Here is an 11,008-nt window from a genome sequence, read left to right as displayed (position 1 = left end):
TTTTTTTTTTTTTTTTTTTTTTTGAGATGGAGTCTCACTCTGTCACCCAGGCTGGAGTGCAGTGGTACGATCTTGGCTCACTGCAAGCTCTGCCTCCTGGGTTCATGCCATTCTCCTGCCTCGGCCTCCCAGGTAGCTGGGACTACAGGTGCCCGCCACCACGCTTGGCTAATTTTTTTTTGTATTTTTAGTAGAGACGGGGTTTCACCGTGTTAGCCAGGATGGTCTCAATCTCCTGACCTTGTGATCCGCCCCCCTCGGTCTCCCAAAGTGCTGGGATTACAGGCGTGAGCCACCGCACCCGGCCAAAGTCAGTTTTTATCTTGAGCCTCAGTTTCCCAAAAGGACAGGTGGGGATATTGCTGTCTACTGAGATGACCCTGCAGAACTGTGAGAGACCAAGACTGGTTGTGAGCAGTTAGAGTACTCCAGACAGAGTGTTACAGCTTTCACATCCCTTATTTCCCTGAATTTTTCCAACAACTTTGCGAGATGGGGGCAAGTAAACTCCTCACCCTACTCTGCTTGGCGCATGTGTGAATGTTAAATCCTGTCTGTTCAGCTCCCTCATTAGCTCCTGGTGGGGTGGCTTTCTGTTTCATGGCCTTCTTTCTCCCAGGGGACAGGGCTCAGAGGCACTTTGTGGATGCTTTTTGCTTGATTGAAAGTGCTTTTGGAAACAGGAGGAATTTCGGGAAGGAGGGCGATTTATGAACCATTAGGTATTAATGCCACCCGCCATCAGTGTGGTGCCAGACTGACTTCTCTTGAATTGGCCGAACTGGGGTTAATTAGCTTTTGGATTTCTTAACTGCAGGGTGTCTCTTTAATCATCTGCCACCTGGCCCATGTGCAGCCCTGGTGGGAAAGAGGCCTCTAGAAGCATGAGCTAATAGAAGGCCAGTCTTGCAGGAGAGCCCCTCAGAGCTGCAACCATGCTTCAGCAACCAGACTGCCCACCTGCCTGCTCCATTTGAGGAAACCGAGGCCCACAGAAGTTAGGCTTGACCCAGGGTCCCTCAGTAAATGGCAGAGTCAAGATTAGAACACAGGTTTCTCGTGTTAGGGTCTGGGGTTCTGTCCGTTTCAGAATCCCTCTATCCCTTCCACACATAGACCCCTGGCATCTCAGGCTGGGAGGTTAAGCCTTCAAGGATGACCAAGCCAGAGGAAGACCCTCCTCTTACGGAGTTTCCACTACAGTGGAGGATGCCATCGATCAACAGGCGGGCAAGCAAATACATTGGTAATCGCCAATAGGAGACAGGACCATGAAGGAGACAAATAGTACACTGAAAGGAACTACTGTGGATTCCCTTCAACAGAGACATCAGGAAAGACATTTCTGAGGAGGCGACTTAATTTCCCTAAGGTCACAAGAACTTGTTCTTTATAGAAAAGTGCTAATAAAGATAAAATAGTAGGAGAATATCATAATGTTGTAGTCTTCATTGGATTAATGGATCCAGGCTTTGGGCACCAGTGACTGCAAACCTCACAGAATGAGAGGCCAGGAGACACTCTGTGGCTCCTGGTGGAAGAACACAACATCACCTTGAAGGGAGTCTTGCCAGAAAATGGAACTTAAATCTGATGAAGCCTCTAGCCCAGCACTATCCAATGATATCCAACACATCAGTGGGAGTCACACATGTCATGCCTATAATTTGGAATTCTCTAGAAACCACATTTCTAAAAGTACAAAGGAAGATGTGAAATTGATTTTAATAATATGTTTTATTTAACTCAATATATCAAAAATATTAGCATTCCAGGATATAATCAGTAGAAAAAGTGATCAATGAAATAGTTTCTGTTCTTTTCTCATATGAAGTCTTTAAATCTGGGCTGTATTTTATAATTCCAGCACATTGAAACTTGGACCAACTGCATTTCAAGTGCTCAGTAGCCACATATGGCTGGTGGCCATGGCACTGCACAGCACAGCTCTAGATCAGCTACCAGCTTCCAGGAAATTCAGAGGACAGAGGAACATGTTAAACAACACCACAGGGATGCAATCAGCAAAATCTAGATTGTGGGAAACTCTACAGCCAGCCTTTTTTTTTTTTTTTTCTCCCAGACAGGGTATTGCTCTATTACCCATGCTGGAGTGCCATGATATCTCACCACAGCCTCAAACTCCTGGGCTCAAGCGATCTTCTCACCTCAGCCTCCAAAGTAGGTAGGACTACAGGTGTGTGCCACCATGCCCAACTAATTTTTTGTAGAGTGGGATCTCACTGTATTGCTCAGGCTGGTCTTGAACTCCCGGCTTCCAGCAATCCTCCTACTTCAGCCTCCCAACGTATTGAAATTATAGGCAAGAACCACTGCACTTGTCCTTTTTTTTTTTTTTTTTTTTTTGAGGTATACCTTATAAGGTGGAGAAAGCACTGGAGAGAGAACCTATGAATTAATAGAGTCTTCAGACACATATCAAGCAGTCACAGAGTGTGAACCTTGTTTGTTTTCTGGTTGAAACAAACCATCTGTAAGACATTTTATAATGTTTATGAAATAATTGGAAATCTGAATGCTGACTGAATATTTGATGATATTAAGGATTTGCTTTAGGTGTGATAATGGTATTGTGTTTTTATAAAAGTCATCATTTAGAGAGACATACTGAAATATTTATGAAGGCATACTGAAATTATATTTTCTGGAATTTGCTTCAGAATTATATGGGAGGGGAAAAGCGGGTGGGGTAAAATGAAGTCAGATGGGTAATGGGGGATGCTCAGAGGTGGATACGTAAGTGTTTGTTATTCAATTCTGTCTACTTTTGTACGTATTTCAGGTTTTCCATAATAACATTTTTAAGAAAATTGGGATGCTATTGGAAAGGGGTACGGATGGTGGAAGGTAGAGAGGAGGGTAGAGATCCCTGGCTTATTTATCACTATTTCATAGCATCTACAGAGACATGATGCATGGTGGGTACTAAGTACCTTTCTCCTTTTTTGCAGTTATTTTTTTTCTTAAGGATTTCAGGGTATATCTTAACAAGGATGTATAATCAAATTACTCTTTTTTTACAAAATTATTTGTGTGGTTGGTTTTTGTAGGTTTGTTTCATTTTACTTTTTACTTTTAGTATTTCTTTTTTTTTTTTTTTTTAAATTTTGGTTTGTCTTACATTTGTATAACATACTTGGGTGGATACTTCCCAACTGAAATCTATACCAGGGCACATCCAGATTAATTCCCTGACAATTTCCCTTTGAGGGCTTACCTCTACTCTTTGGCTACAGCTAATGGGTGTAAAGCCTAGGACCCTCTTTCTTCCCTGACTGGCTGACCCATGGCCCACTGAAAGGTGACAACGTGCCAGCAGCCCTCGCTCGCTCTCGGCGCCTCCTCGGCCTCAGCGTCCACTGTGGGACGCAGCTGCTCTGTGGGGGTCCCTTCAGCCCGCCCTTGAGCTGTGGGGGCCCCTCTCTGGGGCTGGCCGAGGCCGGAGCCTGCTCCCTCGCTGGGAGATGTGGAGGGAGAGGCGCCTGCGGGAGCCAGGGGCTGCGTATGGCGCTCGCGGGCCGGCGCAGCGGGCGCGGGCTCAGCGGGCCCTGCACTCGGCCTGGCCCGCCAGTGCCTGCTGGGCTTGACTGGGGACGAGCTCTCCCTGGGCTGCAGGAGGCCTGGGATAAGTGGCGCAAAGTCCCGCCGGAAGTGCCATTGAGAGGTGAAACTGGCTAGGCTTCTGGGTCCGGTAGGGACCTGGAGAACTTTTCTGTTTAGCTAGTTTGTAAACGCACCAATCAACACTCTGTGTCTAGTTAAAGGTTTGTAAACGCACCAATCAGCGCTCTGTGTCTAGCTAATCGAGTAAGGGACTTGGAAAACTTTTGTGTATAGCTAAAGGGCTGTAAATGCACCAATCAGCGCTCTGTGTCTAGCTAAAGGTTTGTAAATGCACCAATCAGCGCTCTGTCAAGATGGACCAATCAACTCTCTGTAAAGTGGACCAATCAGCTCTCTACAAAATGGACCAATCAGCAGGGTGTGGCTGGGGCCAGATAAGGGAATAAAAGCAGGCCACCGGAGCCTGCAAAGGTAGTTTGTTGCGGTCTCTTTTTACGCTGTGAGGGGTACGTTGTTTTGCTCTTGGCAGTGAGCTCTGTGGTACTGCCCGGGAAGGTCTGCAGCATCAGGGGTGAAGCCAGCGAGACCTTGAACCTACTGGAAGGGATGAACAAGTCTAGACACACCCCGTTTATGAACTGTAACACTCACTGTGAAGGGTCTGCAGCTTCGCTCCTGAAATCAGCGAGATCACTAAACCCACCGGGAAGAACGAATAACTCCAGACGCGCTGTTTTTTCGAGTAACTCCAGACGCGCTGTTTTTTATGAGTTGTAATAACGCAAAGGCGACAGGCTTACTCCTGAAGTCAGGGAGACCACGTAACCCACCAGTAGGAAGAAACTCCGGACACGTACCAACAGCAGAAGGAACAAATGCTGGACACACTATGTTTAAGAACTGTAACGCCAGGAGGATCCACAGCTTCATTCTTGAAATCAGCGAGACCAAGAACCCACCAATTCCAGCCAAACCATCAGCCAGTCCCTTGGACGTTTCTTTGCTCCTTGCCTTGGTTCCAACCAGATTGTTTAGTCTTCACTTGGTTCTGACCTCCTGTATGAATACAGTAAGTTCCCTTTGGCATATATTATCTTGAGTCCACTTCTGTTGCACCTTAAGACCCTTAACTGAAGTACAGACCGTTAGCCACAAACTGAATAATTATGCTGAGTCTGATAAAGCAAGCTTAGAGTTCTAGGAGAGTCCAGAACCATTCTGGGGGAGAAGTGAGCTCTGAGAATACTGAGTCAGGCAAGCTGGAGAGGTGGAAGTGGCCTTGGAGAGGCAGCCAGGACACCTGTGTGGGAGGCATAGCTGGGGTGATTTTTTTTCCTGAGGCTCCATAGCTGGTAGTTTTCAGCCTGAGGGCCCCAGAGCCAGTGTGTAGGCTGAAGGTCCCTGAACACACTGGTCCGTCCAGTCTCTCCCATCCCAGTTTACATATCGCTATCCATAACATCCCCAGAGTTGAGGGCTTGTGGTTCTTCCACCGTGGCTCAGCCTTGTTTGCCATTCGGAAGAAAAACCTTTGAGGTTCAGGCTTTTTTTTTTTTTTTCCCCCTTTTGCCATATTAAGTCGTCTTGCACTTATTCCTGGACAGGCTCACTAAAATGTCTGGAGGGGTCTGGCCGGGTGTAGGGCAATAGGAACTGGTGGTGAATGGGAAGAACTTGAAAGGTTTTCTGCTGTTAGGTTCTAGTAATTGTTGCTGTGTAAAAATGAAAGCCCAGTGTGGCTAGATATCCTGGGTTTTCATGAAAATCTGAAAACTTAAATTTATGTAAATGAGTTATTTAATTTTATGTAAATTTTTGTACATGATTTAAAGTTTTCTTTAAAATCAGTCTGAAGGCCAAATAAAATACGTTTGTGGTAAATCTATCCCATAGGCTGTCAGTTTGAAACTCCCAGCCTGCCATTGACACTGTGTGTTTCCTTCTTAGTGTGGTCAATGCCTGTCTGCCTGTTTGCTTTTCTCACAACACTGTGAGCTTTGCGAGGGCTGAGATCATGATTTTTTTGCTTACAGCCAAATCTTGCATGACTAGCTTAGGTCCTGGCATATGTTAGAGCTCAATATATGGATAGATGGGCGAATTAATAGGTAGGTGGATGGATGGGTAGACGGATGGATTAAAGGATGCATGGAAGATTGGATAGGAAGGTGGATGAATCAATGGCTGGCTGGCTGCATGGATGAGGAACTCACAGTGATGGAGGAAGACAATGCATAGATATAAATCAGTACCATACATGATAGAGAGGGAGAGAGAAGGGAGGTGACTTCGTTTCTCAGCTTGGATGGTTATGCTGTTTGCCATTGGCAGGCTCTTCTCTCCAAGTCCACGAGGGCCAGAGTGTGCCTTCATGGAGCTGCCAGACCTTGGGCTTGGACCGTGCTTTTGGAGCCCTCGTTCCACACGGGGCAAATAATGTGCTTTCCTTGGCCGGCAAAGCTTGCTGCTTGTGGTTGCCCACAGCTGAGACCTGGGGGCTGTGGCTTGCCTTGTTCTTTGTCCTTGCCTGATCTCTGAGCATCTGTCTCCCCCAGTCTTAGCGGGGAAGCACCTGCCTGGCCCCTTGCTGGTCCCAGCCCAGGATAGGGTAGAGAGATGGGGTTTGTCTAGCTGGGAGAGGGGGGTCTTCCATGGGTTTTAGCCCTGCTTAACTTCCTGCTGGCTTCCTTTGGTTGCTGGCAGGAGCTTTTTCCTTCCCTGGTCCACCACCACCTTGGCTATGAGGTCACAAAAAGGCTTACCAGTTGCTATAACAACACCCACCACCTTCTTCCGCCCTTAGCTGTCTGTTCCCTTTTAGATAATGGATCTGCTTTCCGAGTGACCGGTCCCCCTGGCAGGGCACTGGCCCAGCCTTTGACCTCAGAGTTTGGTTTCAGCTCTCACTGGCAGTAGGGTAATAGTAGCTGTAGTGTTGTTTTAAGCTGTTATTTATTGAATGCTCCCTGTGTACCATATCCCAAATAACCGTTTGCAAGCACTATCTTATTTAATCCTCACAGCGACACTATGAAATGGGGAATATTACCTTCAAATTGCAGCAAAGGAAAAAACTGGTATTTCATTTTAGAGCAGGAACCCAGGAGCCAGACTGCCTGTGTTTGAATCCTAGCTCTGCCAGATGCTAACCACACAGGCAAGTTTCTTAATTTATCCATGCCTCAGTGTCCTCATCTGTAAAATGGAGATAACAGTGCCTAGAACAGTGTCTGTCCTAGAGCAAGTGCTTGTCTTGGTTACCCTAGAAGCAGTCCCTGAGACAAGGATGCTAGTGTGTTTTGTTTGGGGTGATTTGAGGTAAGGAAGGGAAGGTCACCAATAGGGGTGCTTTAGAAATTGAGTTGCTACCATGAACACCTGGAGAGGAAGTTTGTTAGGAGCCAGTGTAGGCACAACCTCTAGTTATCCCCTGAAAGGGTGATGGAGCTGGGGTATTTATCCACCAAATCGCATCAGTCTTAGGTTGAGGGTTGCTTTTAGGTGGGGGTGAATTCCTCAGCACTTCTGTCTGACTCTGTGTAGGTTTTGCAAAGTCAGAAAGTCTCGGACAAGATGATGTCGGTGTGGCAGTGGGGAACTGGGTGGGTACTGAAGGACTTAGAGGGAGACGTGTAGCGTGGCACCCATGGTATCTTCTACAAAGCTAATGGATACTTGTTGAAAGAATGAGCAAAGGAAGAGATACTGTGATAGGCAGAATGGCCTCCCCAATATATTGATGCCCTAATCCCAATGACTTCTGAGTATGTTGTGTTGCACGGAAAGAGACTTTGCAGATATAATTAAACTTACGTGTCTTAAAATAAGATTAACCAAAATTATCCTGGTGGCTCCAGTCTAATTACATGAGCAGAGAAGTTTCTCCCAACTACAGTCAGAAAGATGCAGCAGCAGGAGAAGTTGAAGAGTTTGTGAAAGCTTCAGAGAGATTTGATCGCTTGTGGTTGGACAGAGCACATGGAAAGCAGAAGAGGAATGTAGGCAGCCATAGAATCAAAGATTGGTCCCAGCTGATGGCTGGCAGCGAAATGAACCTCAGCCCTACAGCCGAGTAGCTGACTGAGCGCCGTGGGCCTCTGACCTGCAGAACTGGGCAACAGCAAGCCTGTATTTTAAGCCAGCCAGTCTGTGGTGATTCATCACAGCAGCCCTGGGAGACTTGTACAGAGACTGAAGGTCGGAATGGGCATGCAGCTTGCCCAGTGCCACGTACCTGTAAGTGACAGAGGTGGGATGCAGAGGAGGCAGTGCTGCCCTGTGTTCCTTGAGGAGCAGGAGGGGAGGAGGATCCTGAGAGTGGTGATGGAGCGGCTGAGGGTAAGGAGAGTCGCAGGGTGCGCTTGCTGACTTACCAGCGTGGTGCTGGCTAAGGGCATTGGGCAGATTTGGGCTCCAAGTCTCTGTGATGAATCAGCTGCATCACTTTCAGCAAAATCAGATTACTTCTTGAGCCTTGGTTTCCTCATTTGTGAAATGGGGATGACAATAGAACCTTATCAGGGATTACACTGCTTCTCCCTGATGAGGGATGATGTGCGGATTAAAGGAAACCATGTTTGTACAGCGCTGTTTTGTGGTGCCTGGCGCATGGCAGGGCCTCAGTCAACTTTGCCCATTTTTACCGACATTTTCTCAGCATCTGCTTTGTGTCAGGTGCCACAGTGGCTCCCGCATGCACACAGCCACTGTGAGGTGAGTGTTACGATGCCCACTTTACAGATGAGGCAGTGATGCTATGGAAACTTGTCCACAGTCACACCGCTGGGCTCAGATCTGGGTTTAAATCCAGCTCCTCTTGAGTCCCCCGCCCTGTGTCTGCCTGGCACCCAGCAGTCCTGACGTGTGTGCTCAGGATTTCGCCAGCTAAGCTGGGGGAATGGGAGCCTCCCTCCTGCTGCCCTGAGGGCAGCCAGGTCAATCCCGGATGTCCCAAGAAAGCTTTCTCCTTCGAGTTTCATCTTTGGTATGGTTATCTGAGTCCTATCTGATTTTGGCGCCAGAAAAGGGCCTCCTGGTTTCATTAACCAAACACTCTGAGGGCCTTTGTTTTGTTCATCTCTGTCCTGGTCAGGGGGACACGGAGCTGGAACAGCGCTTGGCCAAACCCGGGAGGAAGGCCTGGTGTTGTGAAGAAGACAGACGTGAGAATAACTGCAGTGTGGTGTGCCCAGGTTATGAACCATATCTGAACAGGGATGGTGATGCCGGTGACGGTGATACAAACAGACCATACTGGGATTGTTTCCTATTTGGCTAGTGAGGAGATCGTAGTATCCCAGGGCATGTGTCCTAGTCAAATGTGATAAAGAAAAAAAAAAAAGATAAGGCAGGGAAGGAAGGCAGGAATGGTGAGGGAGGGGTGTTGAATTTAGCTTGTTTCTAGGGGAGGCCTCGCCGGGAAGGTCCATATCAATAGTCTTAAAGGAAGTGATGGAGGAGCTATGAGGATACCTGGGAAAGAGTTCCCCAAGCAAACGCAACAGTGAATTGAAAGGCCCGAGACTGAAGCGTGTTTGGCTTCTTCCAGAAACAGCGCGGGGGCTGGTGTGGCTGGAATGAAGTGAGTAAGGACGAGAGGGTAGGGCCCTGAGAGCCAGGAAGAACTTCAACCTTCATTCTGAGGTTGAAAGAGGGGAGACACTGGGGGATCTCTTGAGCAGAGGAGTGACATTGTATGAGATATCAGGATCCCTCCTGCTCTGGTGGGGATAGGCGGGGGACAGGAAGCCTGTTAGGATGCCACTGCAGTCATCCCGGTGGGAGATGGAAATGACGGTGGCTTGCGCCAGATGGTAGTGGTGAGAAGTGGGTGGCTGCTGGATACAGGAATGAGGCAGATCAATATGAACTGATGTGGAAGGATCTGAGTCATACTGTTAAACCGACAAATAAAGATGTAAAGGACAATGTGTTAGGCCACATTTTCCCAGAAGCAGACCTTGAGGGGAAAGGAATGAGAACAGTTTATCCCAGGAAGCACTGGGAAGGGAGAGGGATGGAAGACAGGGAGAGAAGGAGGCCAGCAAAGGGGTGTTATTCAGCAGGTTATTGAGCCCAAGTTTTGCATAGCAGTCCCTGGGGAGCGCTGGGAGATGGTGTAGGATGTGTCTCCAAGTTGTCCCAATAGAAGAGGCAGGAGAATGGTGCAATTATACCAACTCCCACGAATTGCTGGTTGAGATTGGCTCTTAGAGGGGAGCACTGACTTTCTGGCACTTCAGACTGCCTCGGTGCAATGGATCTCAGGCACTCGGGTTTGAAGCAGGGTTGGTGTTGATGAAAATGGTGACTGGTAGGGGGACCTTGCTGGTGTCTGTTATGCAGTGCTTATTGTGCACTGCCATTTCCATCTTCACCAAGGAATGGATCTTTATATGGATATAGAGAAAAATTCTGAAGGGACAAATAGCATTCTGGTGTTGCCTCTGGGGAGAAGAATAATATTTAGGGTCAAGATGGTTGAGACACTCTTCACTGTGTAACTTTCTGTATACTTTTATTTTTTTACTCTGTGTTTTAATTTATGAAGTTAAAAAATGATGGGAATTATACTTTCATTCATGGAGGAGTGACCTTTGAAAGAAGAGAGGCACCTGAGGGCATGAGGGAAGCCCCAGGTCCCCGGATGTCTAGCCTGGAGACACTGTCCAGACCACAGTGTGGAGTGGTGGCAGAGATTGGAGTTTGAAACTGCTGGAGCAGGTGACATCTGCAGGGCAGAATACCAGGGAGGAGGGAGTTATGCAGGGGAGGAAGGCAGGGGGACAAGAAGTCTGCAGGGAGGTTTCTAGTAGGATCTTGGTCAAGGGCTGGTATGCACATGTATGGGGTGAAACTTCATGAAGCCCAGCAGACAGGAACGCTGTCACCGAGAGCTGAGTGGAGAGCCTGGTTGTCACATGATGCAACTTCATCCCAGCCAGAGTGAAGAGGCCTCACTGAATAGCTGGGACATTGAGTTGACACTTCAGAAAGGCCACACATTAGGTAGAAGGATTAAGCATTAGGTCCACCTTCTAGCACAGAGGACAAAACCAAAAAACCCTGGCAATAATCAAGAACAAAACCAAACCTGACAGGGCCAAGAGGATGTGCCGGCAATTTAACTGCCTGTCAGAACAAAACTCAATACTCTCTAAAGGAAGAAAACCTGATCTAAAATTCCTACAATATTATCAACAATGTGAAGAATAAAATAAAATCACTAGACATGTGAGGAAGCAGGAAATTCTGATCATATCAAAATAAAAAGCAGTTAAGAGATACAGACATCCCCAAATGATCAGGATGTTGGAATTAGCAGATAAAGACCTTAAAATAGCTATTATCAATATGTCCATAAACTTAAAAGATGAACTTTAGAGAGAACATATTAGAAACTCGGTAAAGAAATGGAAAATAG

General features: G+C 47.2%; 1 long non-coding RNA gene across 2 annotated transcripts in view; it reads left to right on the top strand.

Moving 5' to 3' along the window:
- Positions 1-6,406: 6,406 nt before the first annotated feature.
- LOC112425910 (uncharacterized) overlaps positions 6,407-11,008 on the top strand; it is a 37,367-nt gene continuing 32,765 nt past the window's right edge. Inside the window, exons 1-2 of one of the 2 annotated variants that reach the window (XR_003017104.2) lie at positions 6,411-6,502; positions 8,678-8,777. This is a non-coding gene — a long non-coding RNA (uncharacterized lncRNA). Of the gene's footprint in view, positions 6,503-8,677; positions 8,778-11,008 lie in introns of both variants that reach the window. The other variant, XR_011620240.1, reaches the window with a different exon arrangement.

The sequence above is a fragment of the Macaca nemestrina genome, chromosome 2, assembly GCF_043159975.1.
Source record: "Macaca nemestrina isolate mMacNem1 chromosome 2, mMacNem.hap1, whole genome shotgun sequence".
Taxonomy (NCBI): domain Eukaryota; kingdom Metazoa; phylum Chordata; class Mammalia; order Primates; family Cercopithecidae; genus Macaca; species Macaca nemestrina.
The sequence above is the reverse complement of the archived record's forward strand: the minus strand, read 5'-3'. Positions and strand labels throughout refer to the sequence as shown.